The following is a 21,391-nucleotide window of genomic DNA, read 5'->3' as shown; positions in this document are numbered from 1 at the left end:
AATATCAGACGCACACAACACTGACGTATGTTAACTGAAACAATATTTTTCGCAACTCGTGCGTAATTAATTTTGGCTCCATACAGCAACTAGAAAAGTTTGTTATAAAGTTCGTGCTATGAGTATTGTTTCTAAAGAACCGATCTGGTTCGAATTATTTTCATTAAAATGAGTTCGGGACCACCGGTGCACATTTATTTTTGCACATTTGTATTACTTTCGGCATTTATGTCTGCAGGGTTTCGTAATTTGAGTTTGCCACTGATATAATTGTTAAGATGGCGGCAGACAATTGATAGAGACTTTCTATTGTTAGAGCAAATAGGATAAATATTTGAAATGCTTATTAAACTTTGCTTTCGTATTGTGCACTGTTTAGACTTCATCGAGCAAACATTTGATTTTTTATAAGGAAAACATACACAAAAAACGCGATACAAATCGCTATCATCAATGGCTGCGCTCCTTACAGCGGAACGAAATAATTAACACAGATAATGCTTATAGAATGAGGAATTAAAGTTACAAATAATTATTCACTCATATTTATAATAATAATGAACTCTATTCTCAAGTAATAATTAACAAATAATTACAATTTCTTAACAGACCTCAGTTTGATATGCGTCCGCAACCTACAAAAGCCATCCAACAAAAGGTAAAAACAAAGGAAGACAAACGCAGATCATAAAAGGAATTTACAATTATCATTGTCTTTGTATGACACACATCGATATGTCCAATCACATAAAATATTATATAAATAATTAACATTTATTTCACTGTTTTTTCATATGTCGTATAGATAATGTTTACAACTGTTAAAGGCATGATTTCCTCTCGTCGCACTGTAGCTCAAATTTATCTCGTGGATGTTATACTGTGATAAGGTTTTTCCCATCATAATCAGTTTATGAAGGGAGATGATGATTTAATAATCACAGAGGACTCGAACGGGTTAGCAGGGAAAGGAATAGATGAAAAAGATGCAAAACACTATAGCCAAGGATGACTAATTGAGTTTAACCATCAATTTCAACACTAATAGCGGATACACTATTCAAAAATCACAAGAGAAGAAGGTATACTTGGTAAACGCCTCGAGGTATGAGAATATTAAAGCTGGATTACATCATAATGACGTACCAAAATCAAATATTGGGTTCAGAGGCGTACACAAGAGTCGATTAGTAATCATGAAGACTAGGGTGAATTTTAAGAGGTTCCTCCGGAAGAATAAGTGTGGAAAGAAATGGCACACTGAAGAACTGAGGAATAATGAGGTGCGTTTGAGGTTCTGAGCCTACAGATACTGCGATGACGAAAATCTGAATCGGCAGTTGAGCTGAAGTGGAAAGGAAATCTCTAAAAAGGGCACTCATACAGGTTGGAGAGACAAACGTAGGTACAAGAAAAATAACTGTGAAGAAAAACTGGGTAACAGAAGAAATAATTCAACTGAGCAATGTAAGAAGGAAGTAGAAAAATATTCAGGGATATTCAGAAATAGAGAACTATGTCACATACGAGGGTCACTCCAAAAGAAATGCACACTATTTTTGTAAAAATACAGTTTTCATTCTGCATTTGTGAAAGTTTTACAGTGTGTAGAAACATCCTTCCCGCTTGTTTTCAAACTTAGTTCAACCTGTTCCCGTGAGTGGCGCCGTCACAGCATGTCTTCAAGATGGCTGCTACAGTTGACGTTCGTCAGAAGCAACGTGCTGTCATAGAATACCTGTGCTGTGAAAACGAGACAGTGGGAAACATCCACAAAAGGTTGAAAAAGGTGTGTGGAGATGCTGCTGTCGATCGCAGTACAGTTAGTCGGTGGGCAAGCAGGTTACATGATGAAAGCGGGCAGGGCAATATTGAGGATTGTGCTCGCAGCGGCAGGCCTCGTACTGCACACACGCCAGACAATGTGCAGAGAGTTAATGAATTGGTGACTGTTGACAGACGCATCACAGTGAACGAATTGTCACGCCATGTTGGGATAGGGGAAGGAAGTATTTGCAGAATACTGAAAGTGTTGGCGTTACAAAAGGTTTGTTCCAGGTGGGTTCCCAGGATGTTGACACTGGCTCACAAAGAAACAAGAAAAACGGTATGCGGCGAACTTTTGGAACAGTACGAGAATGGTGGAGATGAATTTCTTGGCAGAATTGTGACAGGTGATGAAACATGGCATCATTTTTCAACAGAGACGAAGAGGCAATCAATGGAGTGGCATCATGCAAATTCACCCAAGAAAAAAAAAATTCAAAACCACACCTTCAGTTGGAAAAGATATGGCTACGGTGTTTTTCGATTCCGAAGGACTCTTGGTTGTGGATATCATGCCAAGTGAAACCACCATAAATTCTGATGTATATGTGACGACACTAAAGAAACTTCGACCACATTGGCAAAAGCAGGATGTTTTGCTGTTGCACGACAATGCACGGCCACATGGCAGTCAAAAAACCATGGAAGCGATCGCAAAACTCGGATGGACAACACTGAAACACCGGCCTTACAGTCCTGACCTGGCTCCATATGACTATCATCTCTTTGGTAAACTGAAAGACTCTTCGTGGAACAAGGTTTGAAAATTATGACTCCCTTGTGCACGCTGCCAAACAGTGGCTCCAACAGGTTGGTCCAGAATTTTACCGTGCGGGTATACAGGCGCTGGTTCCAAGATGGCGTAAGGCTGTTGAGAGGGATGGAAATTATGTGGAGAAATGAAAATATTATTCCTAAAGGATGTATCAACACACTGCAAAACTTTCAAACATGTAGAATGAAAGATGGATTTAAATAAATAGTGTGCATTTCTTTTGGAGTGACCCTCATACAAACAAAATAAATAAGATATGCAGGATAGTCAAGTCGAAATGACAGCAGCAAAAATGTGAAGAATTCGAAAAGCAAATCGTCGTTGGAATGACTGATACGGCATACAGGAACGACAAAACAACCTTCGTTAAAAGTAAAAGCAAGGGCGGCAACACCGAGAATGCAATGGGAATCCCACTGTTGAGCTCAATGGAGAGAGGGAATAAGTAGAAATGGTACACCGATGGCGCAAATGGTGGGGAGAACTTGCCTCATGACGTGGTAGAGGAAGAAATAAGAGTCGGTTTGGAAGACATAGGCGATCCGTTCGTAAGATGGCTGTATGAGCAGAAGTGGCAGTAGTTTTGTGATCTTTGGCACAGGGAGATAGGTTCAAGAGGACAGTTGTGAAGGAATTCACATTGGGCTACCAGAGTTAATAGTGTTATGGGTAGACGACGTCAGTCAGCTGTGGCTGAGAGTGCGCTTTTCTTTGGTTTATACGATTGTCACTGATGGTATGGAGCGCTTCGTACGGGATGCCGTCTTCTCCATCTCGGGGTACGCTGAATATTCGTCAGGCAAGGGCCTGAAGACGGTGCAGTAAAACGCTGAAACTGGTTGGCATATACAATAAGGTTGGAAACTAGAGGGCTGAAAGGTATTTAATTTGACATCCTCTACCGCAAATATCTCTAAAAAAGCCGGACATACAGAGACCTTTTTTTTAAAAGTCATGATGCTAAGGTTCAACTCTTGGTTAAGAGAACACTGCATGGGTAACTATTTATTGATTACCACATACGATCTCAGGAAATTAATATATCACTCTTCTCCCTTTTAAGAGTACTGAATGCAGACACACGATTTTTCTGGAATGTTTAATATATGATCTATCTGTTATATATTCATTTTCAGGCACTGTCAACATCAATACAGTTTAACACAGAGCTCATACGTGCAAGTACTAACCCTGTTTATCGTTCATGCTTTCTCATTTAAAATACAGCTGTTTAATTGAAATAGGATTTTTTATTTAATTGATCTCGGAGCTTCATATTTCCGTTTGATGACTGAAAACCTGCTACGTACATACATGCTCACACACATTGCACAGTGCTTGATTTATTTAAACGCTTGTAGTAAAAGCTAGTAATTTATTTCTGTGTGCTGCAGAGTACTGCTTTACAGGTAGGACGGCAGAACAGAACTTATCCTCGTTATTATCGTTTGGCAGGAAAGAGTTATTGGTAGGGCCATGACAGAAGTTTTTCGAAGTATTCGGGTAACAGTTAACATTTATACCGCGTGGTTTTATGTATGTCAGTTAATATCACAGTCTTGACGGTTGGAATGTTATCAGTCACAGATGCTAGATAAAATTCCGCTACTGTACTGACTATAGTGCTTGTAGAAAACTCTGTACTGTTACGTATGAATCGTGTTGTACAGGCACGCTTCATATTCACAAACTTATACACTCACATCATGGTTATATTGAAAGTCTACTGACTACAGAGACTAAAAATTACATACCAGTCACAATTCATGTGCGGCTGTCATCTGCCTGCAGCCTGGTGTACAATGGGCGGCGGCCACGCGCCTCATCGGTCTTGTTCACCTCAAGATGGGGCTATAACAGCTCGAAACCTGTTGAGATTGAACCACTACAACTATTTACAACTGAAGCAGTTTATTATCTGATTCTTCCGTTCTACATTCGGAATACTAAATAGGAAGATTATTGAAATGGTATGGAGCTATGATATGGAAGTGGTAACGTGCAACTTATATATAAAAAAAGCCTTTCATCATATTTATTTACCACAGATGCCAAACTTCACAACGACAAAGATGAGTAATACTTATTCGAAGCATGGACGAAGTTCAACTGAAGCAATTGCGAATCATTAAGCTCACAGGAACACCCCAAATAAATAATTTTAAATTACAGTTCCTACAATAGTATAGCAAATTCTGTTTTTGTAATCAAAATCAGACAAACCTTTTGAAGACTATAAACATCAAAAAATCGCCCCGGAGGCACTAACTTCATCAAACAACAGTTTCAGCTATTTAGAAATCAATATTGCGAACATCAAAATGTGCGTACACTTAAGACATTAAAAAACTTTCAAGGTGGGAGAGTATGTGACTTCCGTACAGGCATCAAAATAAGTAAGTGACCATTATTAAATCAAAAAGCATAATCAGTTAGTCATAACAGCAAACAAGAGCAAATGTAAAGCAACGAAGCGGCTGAAACACATGCATTAACCCACGCCCCGAATTGTTTCTCTATTCAGTACAGATTATAAAACTCACGCACAGAAAATACATTAAATTTACGTAACATTTAAATGGCAGATAGCACATGGTCGTTTCATTCTTAACTGACAATGATAAATATTTAAGATTCATAAACCCGGAGGGCACATGCTCCAGTAGAACAAATCTTTCTGCATCAAAGGTAATTGGCAACAAAACCTTTCAAAGATAGAGAAACCTAGGACATACAACCACCATTAGTGCAGGTAAAGACAAATCTTTGTAGATCAAGATTAACAGACAGTGAAATTTTTTTTAGATATACCTAAACCTAGAAAAACTTGCAGCAATAGTGCAGCACAAAGCAAGTCTTTCTAGACCAAGTACTCAGGAACAGAACAGCGTAAAATGGAAGGCTACTTACAATCAAATGAATGTTTAACCCGAGTATCCTCTTATTACCAAGATGCTAATACCACATTAAGGGCTTGGTCTAAACCAACGGCCAGCAGTATAAATCGTAAAATATCACGAAAAGCACATCAAACGAAATTCAGGAGCACAGCACGAGAGTTTTCAGAAACAAAGGCGGTCACTTCATCGCACGTAACAAATAGTGCTCACCTTTATTCCGTATACCGTATGAGCCCTAGGAGACTTAAGGATGGTGTATGTGGCCACGTCCACCAACCAAGGCACCTGTAAACAGCTTTAGTTGAAATCCAAAGTATGACCTATTACTGCAAAGGCAGAGGGAAGTCGTGAAGCGGATGCACACTCGTCCCAGTAGCCATCCGCCATCTAAACGCAGCGTGTAGGCCTCCACAGTTAGCAAGCTCAGGCCTTGATCCAGAGAGACTTCCTCTCATACACTCAACTGCCAGCAGTCAGACCTCTCGTGTGAGAACCCACCTGAGGTGCAGCAAGAGTGCACCTACCAAGACAAGGCTACAAATGTTATACAGTATTTCAGACATGAGTGTTTCACCTGTGTTATAGTATACCGTCTGTATAGCCATTAAGTATAAACCCAGAAGGTTGCTCTTGTCGAGATACGGCGAGAATTCCGTTTACAGTGGCGTATTCTGATTAGTGGTCAGATCGAAATAGTCTGTCTCAAACCACGTTAGCTACAAGTGTTCAATGTGTAACTTCAGTTTTTTGTGCCTACTTATTTCATAATTTGTATCTTAACAATTTGGGTGAAGTGTCATTTAGTAGAACTTTATCTTTCAAATGGGAAGTAATATGCAATGTTTATAAATATTTACTGCGTGCAGTACAGTACATGAAATTGATTTTTCAGGAGTGAATGTAACGTATGTAGCGTCTATACTTAGTGACTTCTTTTTCAGTGAATCTAGTTCATGAATCCTTTATTTCATTTTAGAGTGAGCGTTTGACTGAATTTTATGTTGAGCTACAATTTATAAAACTAGAAATTTTTTACTGCCTTGGTAAAGCAGCACAGTGGTGTAGCTACTCGACATGTTTTCATTTAACTGAATGAATATGTTCTGCTTGTCTTGTGAAAAGAAAACTGTGATTTTGCATTATTTTTTGAAAGGATAGTTGAAATTTTGTGATCTTGTACGTGTAGAGCGAAGTGGTATCTGCTAACAGGAGATGTGAACAGGCTTCAGAGGCATTTTGATTATTCCAAGTGTGGTTTAGTAGTTAACTGGAATGAGAAACTAACTGCATGGGAGCGCAAAAACCAGCTTGTGTTAAGCAATTAATAGAACCAACAGCCATTTTTGATACTGTATAATTTAAGTAAGGGCTGTGTTACTTGGCTATGATAGTTTTATTATTTGCGACTGTTTGTTGAAGTACTCCACGGTGTAAAATTTTTGTCTGGGATGTAATGTGAATAACAATATCCTTTAACTGTGGAAGAGTTTATCAACCACATACATCTTACTTGATGCTTGTATCTTATTCGGAGCATTCGGAGAAAGTTATTGGTTTCCTGCAAATATTTTTATTTCTTTTTGACATTCGGCGGAAAGTTAAGTATATGTCTCCTCTATAAGCTGAAAGCTGATCAAAGTACTTAGGAATGTTGTTTGGAGACTTGAGATAGTAAGTCGGCCAAAGCTTACTTGAATCACTGGCGTGCAGAAGTTACCTTCCTTTTGTCCATTTATTGTAGGATATTTATGTACATGGATATCTTTTGAGGTTTGTGCCAAGTTTCTAGTGTTGTGAATAGCCATTAAGTAAAAACCCAGAAGGTTGCTCTTGTCGAGATACACCGAGAATTCCGTTTACAGTGGCGTATTCTGATTAGTTGTCAGATCGAAATGGTCTGTCTCCAACCACGTTAGCTTCAAGTGTTCAATTTGTAACTTCAGTTTTTTGTGCATACTTATTTCATAATTTGTATCTTAACAATTTGGTGAAGTGTCATTTAGTTAGTGGTATTACGAAATTGTGGGGACGCATGTGAAAATATGTTACTGAGGTAACTGAAACATATACCTTTGATTAGAATCTCTGGTACGCAGGACTGACTGTATCGATGTAGGCGGGTTGCTGTTGTTGATCTTCAAGGTTGTGGAGCTAGTATAATTATTTCATATGTAGTAATTATTCTTGTACAGTATTATTTTTTGTGTTAATTCGAAGTTGGGTCTTTTTTATTGTTAGCCATCTAAGTCAAAATCTCAGTTAGCACTAAATTCAAAAGTGGAACTAGGGTATATTGAATTGCATCTAACAGCATTAGCAGTAGAAATTATTAGTGGGGTAATTTCCCAGGTCAATGATACAAGTGAGTTATCTGCCACAGCATTACATATGCGTGATCAGAGTAGTTAGCTTCCTGTGTTAAGATAGGAACAGGAAAATGTACAGTTAGAGTCAATATTGCTAATATACCTTTGCAGTGTGATGAGGCACAGAACTCTAGCATGGTAGCTGAGGGTTCGAGTCTGGATGCTAAGACAACCATGCAGACTAACCCAGCCTCTACACATTTAAGTACTGTTACTGAAATGGTGATGGAGTATTACAGCAAACTATACATGCGTTGATTCAAAACACTCAAGAGGAGGATGCTAAGCAGCTGAATGAGAAAAGTGAGAGGTTAAGGATGAACTGTCTTGTAAGATTCATAACCTGTCGATGTAGATTAGATGATGAGTACGAGGGGTGTTCAGTAAGTAAACCAAGCCTTTTTTTCCTTGGCCGATTTCGGTTGGAAAAAATACGGAATTTGTTGTGGAGCATCGTGGAATATTCCCGCTACAGTCCCTGTAGTTTTATGAAGTTACGATACGTTTTGGCGCTATACGTATGCTTCAAAATGGCGTTTTTAAGGAATTGTGTTCCAAGCAGAGAGCTGTCACTGAGTTTCTTTTGACGGAAAACGAGATATTCGCAGATATTCATAGGCGCTTGTAGTACGTCTACGGAAACTTAACAGTGAACAAAAGTACGCTTATTCGTTCGACGAGGCCTCTGTCATCATCGCAGCATGGTCGCGCAAACCTGTACGATATCCTGTGTGCTGGCTGGCCGCACACACTGTGACTCCTACAATTCTGGAATGTGCAGACACGCTCAGTCGAGGTCATCAGCCAATCACGATCAGACACCTAGCAGCTCTACTCGACATCCCTGTTGGTAGTGGTAGCACACTCGTCCACCAGTTTAAGTGCTCAAAGGTGTTTGCTCACTGGTTCCTCAGCTTTGAACTTTCACCTGTTTGGCCCAACGAAGGAAGCACTCAGTGGGAAGCAGTGCATGGGTGGGGAAGATATTAACGGAGCAAGACGTTGGCTCCGAAGTCGGGCAGTAGAGTGGTAGCATGTGGCCATAAAGACCCATACAGACCCTTCCAGTAAGATGTCGTAAGGCCATCGCATTGAACGGAAATTATGTAGAAAAATTGAGTTTTGTAGTCAGAACAATAGGAAAAAATATGATGTATTGCAATCCTGAATGAAACTAACATGCTTTCAGAAATAAAAGTGTTGCATTACTTATTGGACGCCCTTTGTACGTTAGGCTCTAGAATCTAAGAAAATAATATAGAGACCAGGCTGGAAAATACAGATAGAGCAAGTTAGGCAAAGGTAATAACTCACATATAGATATAGAAAACTGTGTGCAGCTTTTGTGCGGAATAGCGATACTCCACAAAAGTTAAGGAAGAAATGATAACAAAGATGAATAGTGTCTTACAAGTCGCTGACATCATCCAGCTTAAAAAAAAGGAGTCACATAGTTACCCTATCGATGAAATGAGACGTTAGTCACAGTCTTTCGAAGCAAAATCAGCATCTCTCACAACCAAGAAAAAATTTAGTACAATTACAGTACTGGTAGAGGAACTAAAAAACCTTAAGGACGAGTAACCACTAGCTCTGACAGAAATTCTGGTGCCACTCATCTTGTTCCTTTGGCCTACACATAACAATTTCAGTCGCTGAAACAGTTCAAGGAAGGGCAGAAAACTATTAACGGTCAGAATAAGAGGCATGTCAAAGAATCATATGGACACATTTCACACATTGAGAGCAAATAAGAGTAGGAGGACAATGTTGGCAGACTTCATGGTTCTCATCATAGGAAACATGGTAAGCAGATGCACTCGTGGCATGTAAACGAGCCTGCTTGTGTTCATGACCTGTTTTGGAGAGAAGATAGACATCATTCACCATAGAATGCCTGAGAAAAATAGTGTACACAACAAGCATTTTCTTGCCTTCGAGAAATTTGTAGATATTCGAAATGCTACGAATGAAATGCATCTGAGGGCTGGTTTCAGCAGCTTAATTATTCACTATCACCAATATAACCAATTGGCCATAAACTAGAATTTGAGTATGGATACCTACCTTGCCACTAGAATGTGTCCACTATCTTCTATATGCAAAACATATGGAGATTTTTATCATGCATTCCTGTCAGCCTATTGGTCTCAACCAACACAAAACCTTCTCAAACCTAACATTGTCATCACGCTTAAGAACTTTCAGCAACCTTACTTTTCGATATTCTATTTTGAAAACATAGTTTTAACGAATCTGTTTGTGTCCAACCCAAATTTATCTGAATACCTCTCACCAAATTACCAGTCCAGCTGAAGAACATTGTGCTAATGGATCACTGTAAGATTGCCACTGAAGCCTTTTACAAGAACTTGAATTTCATAATGTTGATTGCCCATCGAAGAAAACAATCGGGAAAATAGTAGACAAGAATTACAAATTCTGCATGACCAACGAAATAAGTGGTATGCAGGGGGACTGTTTAATAATTGGGAGAATGAGAGACAAGACTCCAGGCACCAGCCTTAGCGTACAAATAATTGTCATTCCACAATGTAGTTTAACAAAAATGGAGGAGATTACATAGTAGGAATGGTGAGCAGAGCCCTTCAAATCAGAGAAGGTATAGAAAAAGGAAATAACTTCAACTGTGATGCTCACAGTGACAGATTTAACCCAAAACAACATAATCAAGGAAGGTACAGCCCACAGAGAAGAGTAGGAATCGTTGGGGTTCGATCTCAGGACCAACGTAATAATCACAGAGAAAATGGTTTCACACGACAATGACATCATACAACTCGAAAAACAAAGGGAGTGTTTGTCAAGGTGGAGGATACTGCAGCCAACGTTGTAACTATTTTACATTTAAACGATCTGAGGGATATGTTATTAGATGAAATTCAGAGCAGTCAAAATTTTGTAATCCATCCTGTTGTTACGATGTCAGCTGGTAACTTCAGTTTATCTTGTGTTCTATATTCTGGGAGCACTGTTTCTGTTATGAATGAAGTTGCATTTCGTGTAAGAGATCGTTGGCTGGACTGCACTGCCACTACAGCAGATAAAGTGAAAGAGCAATTGTGGGAAAGAGTGTTTAAGTTTTGAAAGAAACTCAATGACAATTTGTATACCAGGGCCACAAGATTTTTGTGAATTTTTTGTTAGCTCCATTGCTTAGTACAGATGCAATTCTTGGAGTAGACTCTTTAATTGAGCATAACGTTGTACTGAACTTTGGTGGTGTAGGAGCAGAATTGGAGGTGAATGAGGTATATGTGCGGCTAAGGTTTGAAGGCAGAGTTTAGAAGAAACAGAATGAAATGATTTCTTATAAAATCTCCCTCCATTCAAGTCTAAACCCAACTAAAATTTTTGTGTGTTGACACAGATGACATCAGGGGGTGATACTGCGAGCACAAACAATCTCTTGACGTACTGAGGACAATACAAGATAAGGCTAACGAAGTTGAGGGTTTCGCCAATGCAAATGGAGATGTTTTGTTCGAATATCTGCAGTCGCATTTTCAAGTACTCTCCAAATGCCAGATACTATCAGAATTTTCCTATATGTCTTTAGAATGAGGAACAAAAAAGCTTTTCGCTGAACTGTAGTCAATCCCTCTTGTGTACAAGACGAAGGTAGAACAGGAGATTCAATCTACATTAAACCAAGGAATAATTGAACCTGCAGTAAGTTCGTATAACAGCCCTTTACATGTGGTTTCGATGAAAGATGGATCGGTAAATATGGTTGGTGCTTGACTGTAGGCAAATTAAAACCATTATTATGCCAGAGGCAGATTGTCCTCAGATGCACAACAAACTTTTATATAAACATCATAGGAAGAAAGTCTTATATTCTGTCTACTTGCATTCCAGTTATTTACAAATTAAATTCCATGTTTCCTGCCGACAATACACGACTTTTATTTGTTCATCTGTGAAGCATTTCTTACGTGGAGTTGGTCGTGTGAATAAAGTTATATCAGAGAATGGACCTCAGTTTTGTGCGTGCCACTGGGTGCAACTTTTATTATGCGTAAAGATAAAACAAGTTTTTATCTCTTGCTATCATCCTGCTTCGATTCTGTCAGAGCGCGTGATGAAAGAATTAGGAAAGCTGTGTTGGTTATACTGTCATTGTCAACACAGGGCTTGGGACCACTAGCTGAATTTTTTCATGATATCTTGAATGAACTGCCCAATGATCCTGCCCCACTTTCGGCCCTACTTGTACTGAAAAACAAGCAGTTGTGAGACAGAATGATGGAGCTAGTTCCTTTACCTACTGTACACACCAGCTACGTCATTCTGAGGCGGTTGATTGGTGAATACCAATATGACAAGTCGGAACCAAAAATTTTGGAATATTGTCGAATGAATGTAAAGGTGTTATGTGTGAGACAGAGTGAAGGATCTAGTTCGTTTACCAACACACCAGCTACGTCATTATAAGGTGGTTGATCTGGTGAATATCATTATGACCACTGAGAAACATACAATATTGTAATATTGTCGAATGAATGTAAAGTATGTGAGGCAGAGTGCAGGAGCTAGTTCCTTTACCAGCACACTAGCTACGTCATCATAAGGTGGTTGACGTGATGAATATCAATGTTGCAAATAACAAACAGAACAGACTGGATTATTTTCAAATAAATATAAAAGTGTAATGTGCAATGGAAAAGGTATTCGTCAGGTCTCATAGTCTGTCTCGCATTAGAAAGTCACTTAACCAAAACTTTTTCTTGTTGTACAATTCACCATTTCGTGTTCAATTGGTTGCACAGTCCAATATGCTTGGTGTGGAGACATTAAGAATAAGCATTTTACGAGGTCTTCACTACACGTAAAAAGTAAAATCGTTCGTTAGTGGTTTGGTTAGTGATGATAAGTGTGTACATTCAGGTAGAACCTTAGGCCAAATACAAACTGTGACGTATATTTTCATGTCAAAGAAGACTGCACTGAGGAACTTACTGAGTATTAGGACAAGTATATATCAATAATTTGAGATCTGAAGTAACAGTTTTGCATAGTAAAACCTGAAATAAGTGCATACGTTGAGCTGGGAACGGAAGGTAAATTGCGAGCCAATGTGATGTGAAACGGTCTTAAAAATGAAACTTCTACGTGGATTAAAACAAAGTCCCAGAATGAGACTGGAAGTCAGGAACTTTGCCTTATGCATTCAAATGCTGTATCGACTGAGCTAACCAAGCACGGCTCACTACCTGTCCTCACAGCTTCAATTGTGCCAGTACCTCGTCTCCTACCTTCCAAACTTCACAGAAGCTCTTCTGCGAACCTAGCAGAACTGGCACTCCCGGAAGAAGTTTCATCTCAGCGCACACTTCGCTGCACAGTGAAAATCTCATTCCATCCCCCAGGCTGGCGCTAAGCAATGTCTCCGCTATGTCCTGTACTCCAGGGGTGCTAGTTCTGCTAGGTTCGCAGAAGAGCTTCTGTGAAGTTCGGAAGGTAGGAGACGGGCAACTGCCAGTGTTTAAGCTGTGAGGAGAGGCAGCGAGTCGTGCTTGGGTAGCTCAATCAGTAGAGCAATTGCACGCGAAAGGCAAAGATCTCGAGTTCGAGTCTCCGCCGGCACACAGTTTTAATCTGCCACGAAGTTTCATATCAGCGCACCCTCAGCTGCAGAGTGAAAATCTCATTATGGTCTTAAAATTCTTAGCACAGAGGCGCTGCTAAATAAGTTTAAGGAAACATTTGTACAGTGTTGAGTAGCTTGCTGGTTAACTTTCTTTGCATTCTTATTAGTATTAGGGTAGTGTATATTTTTCTGCTGTGTGTTTTTTCTATGTTTGATGTTCTTTTTATGGAGACTTTTCTTGTCTATTCAGATTAGCATCATTACAATTTCCTGTGACTGTCTAATATTATTAGTGTTAGATTTCTAATGTCAATTATATAAGACATGTAGTGACAGCTTGTGAAGTTCAGTTTTGATAAATGATGTTGTTTTCTCTTCTAATATGGCTGATTATTGAGCTGTGCATTCTTGTTACATTTGTTTCTCACTGTTTCAGAAAAGTAAATACCTTTTGATATATTTTCTATTGTCTTAGAAAATTTGGACTGCCCATATTTCTGTGAACTTGGTAAAGAAAAAAACTGATAATTACGTGAACGCAATGCCAGTAATCAACGATTAGCGATAAATAATAGCGAGTACACAGATTCACTTTAGTGGTTTCTTTTGTGTTTGCATCAGATTTTCTCACTAGAATATAAAAATTTTGAAGAGTCTCTTTTTATTGAATAATTTGATTACCTGTAGAATTTTGCACTTCTAGAGCGCCATTATCTTTGTCTTCGAAGTTGCTCATTTCAGTTTCATATGGCGTTCAAAACTGTTAACTATTGTTGTGCCTGAATAGTGGTTAATAAGAAAGTGCAACAATGGGTGTTTGACTTGATATATGTTGAGGTGACGATGAACTTTTGAGTTTGAACTGTTGTAGAAAAGGATCTTGTGGGCAAGCGCATAGATGCTTCGTTGTATTCAGGTTGTGTTTTCCTGTTGTATATACAACTGACCAGCAAGGCACTGTGCAGTTATTGAGATATTGTTTGATATTTATGATCTTTTTTGTAGTGAATCTTGTGCAATACCATAACATTATTCTTATCCTGAAGACAGTTAAAAGTCAACTGGAAGTGTTGAGAAAACTGGATGTCGGTTTTGAAGAATGAAGTGTTGTATATACAGGGAGACTAACTTTGCATTAATTGAACGAGACTTTTGTCCTGATGACAGGTTACTTTACGTTTATCCTGAAGTTGTTCTTTATTTGTAAAAATGATCCGGCAGTGTTTCTAATATCAGTTACAACTACTTAGGTTACTGGGATTTACTGGACAATGATTTGAAAATGGGAAGGTTAATAGACATCTGATGCTGTAGTGTTCTGTAACCTGTTACAACAAAGAAATTGAAGATCCCTGGATAAGGTGACTGTATTTCACTTTTCCTTATTCCTTACTCCTTATTCATGCCAGTATATATCAGATAACTACAGTGCATGCCTCTATTCTTTATTTGTAACTAACCTCACATTAATCATGTGTTGAATGCAATGTCGTGTGACGAGGGCCTCCCGTCGCTTAGACCGCTCGCCTGGTGCAAGTCTTTCGATTTGACGCCACTTCGGCGACTGGCACGTCAATGGGGATGAAATGATGATGATTAGGACAACACAACACCCAGTCCCTGAGCAGAGAAAATCTCCGACCCAGCCGGGAATCGAACCCGGGCCCTTAGGATTGCCGGTCTGTCGCTCTGACGACTCAGCTACCGGGGGCGGACATGTGTTGAATGATCAGTAGAGAAGAGTAGTTTATTCTTACACATGACTTTAAATTTCTTTACTTAAATATCCTATGACTTTTGGTACATTGAAAAAGGTATATAGAGCACAGAGAATAATATTTACAATATATGGTAAACTGTGAACATCTAGAGCGTTAATCTTATGTGTCAGCTTCAGAGTCGCCAGCAGGAAGTCGTCTGGCAACTTATCGCATGATCTCGTGAGGCATTCTTTGTTATGTGTCTGACGGTCTGTGGGCCTCCACAGTCACAGCGTGGGGATGATCGCTCACCTCACTTGCCTCAAAAATCTACACAGCTGCCGTGTTATGTTCTACTGCTGCTTAGCTTCGAACATGTTTTGCGTGACAAGTCATAGTCTGGTGGTTTTTGTGTGATACATGATGTATTATTGTTTTGCTGTCGAGTCCATTCTTGATTCCATGCATTAGTAATATTGAACTCATCTTCCACAGGGACAGCTACTGTTATTGTTGGTGGTCGTATAGAGTGCATTCGGTTATGATCGACGTTTTAATGGACTGCTACCTTTGTTTACTCGTTCGTGAGAGCATTTATGTGATGTAGTTGAGAGAGTTGAATGTGGCTTACGTCTGTGAGCCATTCTGTTGGTCATTAGTTTTTCCTCACTTCCAACTGGCATACATCTCGTTTGAAGCATCCAGATGGTGGTGTAACCAAACTTCCTTGATTTTAAATATTTGTTTACGGTAAGATTATGTTACACGTGAATGCTAATAGTTTTCAACATTTCGTTGGTGTTGATTTGATAGCATCAGCAATCATTCTCATGGGGTTATTTAATTGGCTATCAAACTTTTGTGCATATGGGTTCTTTAGGCAAATTGGGGCACAATATTCAGCGGCTGAGAAGACAAGACCCAGAGTAGAAGAACATTTGCAGTAGCTGTTCACACACTTTACTTTCAAAAAGATATTTTCTAGTAAATATGACCACTCACTTTTCACATTATTAGAAACAATGTTTCTGTCTTCGTATTGTCCAGATGGGATTCTTATTGTTTAAAATTTTGCAGTTTCATCATCTTATATAAAGATGAAGAATGTCTGCTTCAGACGCCAACGTTAGTTTACGTTCATATCATTGCCTTTACGTTTGTGTCACCTGCATGTTGTACACTCTTTATATCTCTCCGTTGAACATCGTGCTTCACCTCCTTGTATTGTGGGGCCAATAGTGATATCTTCACTACTAACAATGCTTTCCAAAAAAGTAAATTGATTATTCGCAAAGTAAATGCGTTTATCTCCGTTGTCCATTTCTCAGTCTAAGACTAATGTGAAGCCATGTGTAATATATTCCACAATCGAAACAACTGCTACAATTAGTTCTTACAACGCTATTTTCGTATTTTGTGTAAAACTTTAAAAATACATGACCAGTCCGCGATCCGAAACTGTGATCTCTTTTTCTACAGTCAGATGTGCTATCCGTTCCACCATCAAACGTCTGCCAGAGTCAAATTCTCTGCTGAGCAATAATTTTTGCCAAGAATAATTTTGTTGTGCTGTGGGTCGCAGCTTATGCCTGATAGTCGACAATCTAGTTATGATATGCAGATCCATTTGAGAAAGCTCTGCATTTTACTTAGTTCTGAGCGAGTTTAATGATGCAGCAGGGAAAAGAAACGCCCGTCGTTGCACATATCACCGCTCTAAAGGGGTGGAATATAAACGCCTCAACTTTCGCTATGCTTCCACTATCAGCGTTACAAAATTCCTTTCTATTGTTACATGAAAGTTGTAATGGCATTTTCCATCATTAAATAGATAAACTGTTGACAGAAAAAATACGTAAAAACCACGTAACTTCGACTAACGCATCTATAACACACATATAGCGTCGTTTTACTCCTAACCTACCATAGCACCAGAGCATCAGCCTATAACAGAGCGTTTTCGATCGCATGAACATATCTCGATATTTAATGATTTTTAAGCTTTAAATAAATAAGACTTATTTTTTGAGAACGTTGACCGTAAATACTATTCAGATGTTGTAGTCAATCAGAATAACAACAATCCGAATCACATTTTTAACATAGGAAAAAAAGGCTATTGCTTTCGGTTCCTTGACTCGCACAAGCTCTACTCAATAATACCTGAACCTCTTGTAACCAAAGAACACGGGTCTTTCATATGTTCGACATGCAGAGATGCTGAAGTTGGTAGACATTAAAAAAAAAAACAAAGCGAAGAACTGACTTTTTCATGATATATACATCTTTCGTAAATATTTATTCTAATATGTAAACATTTCAAGACTCCATGGGATAGCCACCATAATACTAAAGTAGATATAGATGGTGAAAAATGTAGAGGAAAACGGAGGTTGGAAGACATCCAACAAATAACTGAGGAATCTTGATGGAGAAGCTACTCTGAGTTGAAGAGGTTGGCATAGGAGAGGAAATCCTTGTGGGCCTATCGAACCAGTCAAAAGACTTTTACTCAGAAAAAGTTACTCTTTGCACGTGATGTATTGCCTCCAGTCATGTATGACAACAGTGTGGACACTATTGCTCCTGATACGTCTAAATATTAAGCTATTGCTACACTGATTGAGTCGTCGTCTATTGTCAAGTATATAAGTAGCAGATTTCCTTAACTTCATCTACTTCGGGACCATCAATCCTGATGTTAAGTTTTTCGCAGTTCTCATTTCTGCTACTTCTCATTACTATCGTCTTTCTTCGATTTACCCTAAGTTCATATTCCGTACTCATTAGACTGTTAATTCCATTCAGCAGATCCTGTAATTGTTCTTCACTTTTGATCAGGATAGCAATGACATCACCCAATCGTATCGTTGATATCCGTTCACCTTTAATTTTAATTCCACTCCTGAATCTAACTTTCATTTCCATCATTTCTTCTTCGATGTGCAGATTGAACAGTAGAATCGAAAGACCACATCCCTGTCTTACATCCATTTTAATCCGAGTACTTCGCTTTTGGTCGTCTACTCTTATTACTCCCTCTTGGTTCTTGTACATATCGTTATTACCTGCCTCTCCCTAAAGGTTACCTCTATTTCTCTCAGAATTTCGAACATATTGCACCATTTTACAATGTCGAACGCCTTTTCCAGGTCGACAAATCCAAAGAACGTGTCTAGATTTTTCTTTAGTCTTGCTTCTATTATCAACCGCAACGTCAGAATTGCCTCTCTGGTTCCTTTATCTATCCTAAAGCCAAACTGAGCGTCGTCTATTATATCCTCAATTTTCTTTTCCGTTCTTCTGTCTATCTCTGTCAGTAACTTGTATGCATGAGCTGTTAAGCTTATTTTGCGATAATTCTCGCAGTTGTCAGCTCTTACAATCTCCAGAATTGTGTGGATCACATTTTTCAAACGTCAGCTGGTATACACTCTACACACCTACTTGATTAGTCGGTTTGTTGCCGCTTTTCCCAATGATGTTAGAAATACTGACGGAATGTTATCTATTCCTTCTGCCTTATTTGGTATTAAGTCTTCCAAAGCTCTCTTACAATCTGACTCTAATACTGGATCCCCCATCTCTTCTAAATCGACTCCTGTTTTTTCTTCTATCACATCAGACGAATCTTCCCGCTCATACAGGCATTCGATTTACTCTTTCTATCTATTTGCTCTCTCCTTGGCATTTAACAGTGGAATTCCCGTTATACTCGTAATGTTACCACCCTTTCTCCTAATTTTACTTTCCTGTAAGCTGAGTCAGTCCTTCCAACAATCATTTCTTTTTCGATTTCTTTATATTTTTCGTGTAGCCATTTCGTCTTAGCTTCCCTGCACTTCCTATTTAGTCCGTGCTTCAGCCAACTGTATTTCTGTATTCCTGAATTTCCTGAACATTTTTGTACTTCCTCCTTTTGTCGATCAACTTATGTATTTCTCCTGTTACCCATGGTTTCTTCGCAGTTTCTTTTTTCTAATTTCTATAATTGCCCTTTTTAGAGATGTCCATCCCTCTTCAACTGTACTGACTACTGAGCTATTCCTTATTGCTGTATATATAGCCTGAGAGAACTTGAAGCGTATCTCGTCATTCCTCAGAACCTCGTATCCCACTTCTTTGCGTATTAATTCTTCCTGACTAATCTCTTAAATTTCGGTCTACTCTTCATCACTACAACAATTTGATCTGAGTCTATATCTGCTCCTGGGTAAGCGTTACAATCTAGTATATGATTTCGGACCATGCTGTAATCTAACTGAAATGTTCCCGTATCACACTGCCTTTTCCAAATATACCCCTTCCTCTTATGATTGCCGGCCGCTGTGGCCGAGCGATTCTGGGCCCTTCAGTCTGGAACTGCGTCACTGCTACGGTCGCAGGTTCGAATCCTGCCTCGGGCGTGGATGTGTGTGATGTCCTTCGGTTAGTTAAGTTTAAGTAGTTCTAAGTTCTAGGGGACTGATGAGCTCAGATGGTAAGTCCCATAGTGCTCAGAGCCATTTGAATCTCTCGTGATTCTTGAAAGGAGAATTCGTTATTACCGGCTGAAAATTATGACAGAACTCAATTAGTCTTTCTCCTCTCTTATTCCTTGTCCCAAGCCCATACTACCCCCAAAATATATCTAACCTACAAACAAAAACAATATCTAACGCCACCCCCAATTTCACGCTAGAAGCTAATAGAAAGGATTTTTGTCATCACTTCAGGCTCCGACCGCGAAAAAAAAGTAAACAATTTTCCGATAGTCCTGTAAAAAAGCGAGGGAGAAAGGAAATGGTACAATTTTTTTCCGCAGCTGTCAGACGGCGGGTTGTCCAGATCTTATTCTCGGTCATCGAGAACTAAACACCCTATAATTACCGAACATGTCTCACGTCATTCACCCACTCCGCGGAATTATGACGAGTAGTATTGAAGTAAGTGACGTCACGAGGAATCAGTTCGGTGGGCCCTACGGAATGAGGCGTCCGTCGCAATAATAGTGCCAATATGTGGCGTGTGAGGACCCACCAGTCCGCAGTCATATCAGGAACGAAACTGTGCACGTCGAAGTCGAAAGTGGCGCATCTGGGGGACAGAGAGTCCTCGACAATATGTTTAGTGTTGAAACGTGGACGAGTGGGAAATTTTTCAGTTGCTATCACATAAGACAGCGCCCTCACTGCGGTGGGAAGGAAAGGCGAGTGTATGTTATTCCACACCCACTTCCTGCTAACTGCCAGATGTTTGCGTTCACAGTAGCAGGCAGTGTCGGGTGAAAGTAGCAGTAGAAGTCCCTCTTTCTAGACACCCGCGTGATCGGTAGGACTTCCAACTGACAACTCATATCGACCAGATAAGTGTGACTGTAAGGTAGTGGCGGCGCAATATCTGCAACTGCGAATGGCCAGCGGAAAACCGGCACAACCAGTGTGCTGTTGGTATCCTTTTCCGAAGCATGTAGGTCATGTAACATTAACAGAAAGAGAGCACGATCCATATTTTGCACGTGTATCAGTGCAATGCCACCAACATGTGTAACAACGCCTGTGTCTTATAATGGGTCTTGAATACCCTACCACCGCTGATGAAATGGCCAAAGGTCGCCTGGAACTTGGCAGCCACCGTAGCAGGCAGAGCGAGAATGTCTGTTTAATGATTAAGGCGTTAACAAAATGTACTCCCATGATCAAGTCAGGGGTTTAAAAGGTATGGAGATGAGCTTGAGTGAGAATCACATTAAATAGGCTGTGATATGTTTCCGCTGCTGTATGGTACACTGCACGTTCTCATGGAAGGTCCCTCCCAAACATGTCTTTGCTGGAGCCTTGGTAACGGATACAGTGATACTGATGCTCAATGCTCTCCCCACGTCCATGTATTGCGACCTTCGGTTGCTGACACAGCTGCTAGCCATCTCGCTGGAGCGCTGAAGCCACGTGATCGTCGTAAACACGTCTTTCACTGATATCGCCAAGTGAACTGTACAGTCCATGTAGACCCAACACTTAAGACGTACACTGCAGAGACAAATGCCCTCCAAGTGCTGAAATATACCATGAAGTGCAGGCTAGATGGTGACGGTGAAGAAAAAGGTTGAAAGAGGGCAGCCTTACTGCATGATCTGAGTCGACCGCCAAGGCGGTACCTTCTAAACGACATGTCGACATGACTGCCACCATATCTCTATAAGAGCTTAACGCCACGTGAATATTACTGCC

General features: G+C 39.7%; 1 long non-coding RNA gene across 1 annotated transcript in view; it reads right to left on the bottom strand.

Moving 5' to 3' along the window:
• Positions 1 to 4,356: 4,356 nt before the first annotated feature.
• Positions 4,357 to 21,391, bottom strand: part of LOC126485122 (uncharacterized) — a 75,229-nt gene continuing 58,194 nt past the window's right edge. The window contains exon 3 of the long non-coding RNA XR_007587909.1: positions 4,357 to 4,470. This is a non-coding gene — a long non-coding RNA (uncharacterized LOC126485122). The remainder of the gene's footprint in view (positions 4,471 to 21,391) is intronic.

The sequence above is a fragment of the Schistocerca serialis genome, chromosome 6 (assembly GCF_023864345.2).
Source record: "Schistocerca serialis cubense isolate TAMUIC-IGC-003099 chromosome 6, iqSchSeri2.2, whole genome shotgun sequence".
Taxonomy (NCBI): Eukaryota; Metazoa; Arthropoda; class Insecta; order Orthoptera; family Acrididae; genus Schistocerca; species Schistocerca serialis.
Note: the sequence above shows the minus strand (reverse complement) of the source record. Positions and strands in the feature narration are given on the sequence as shown.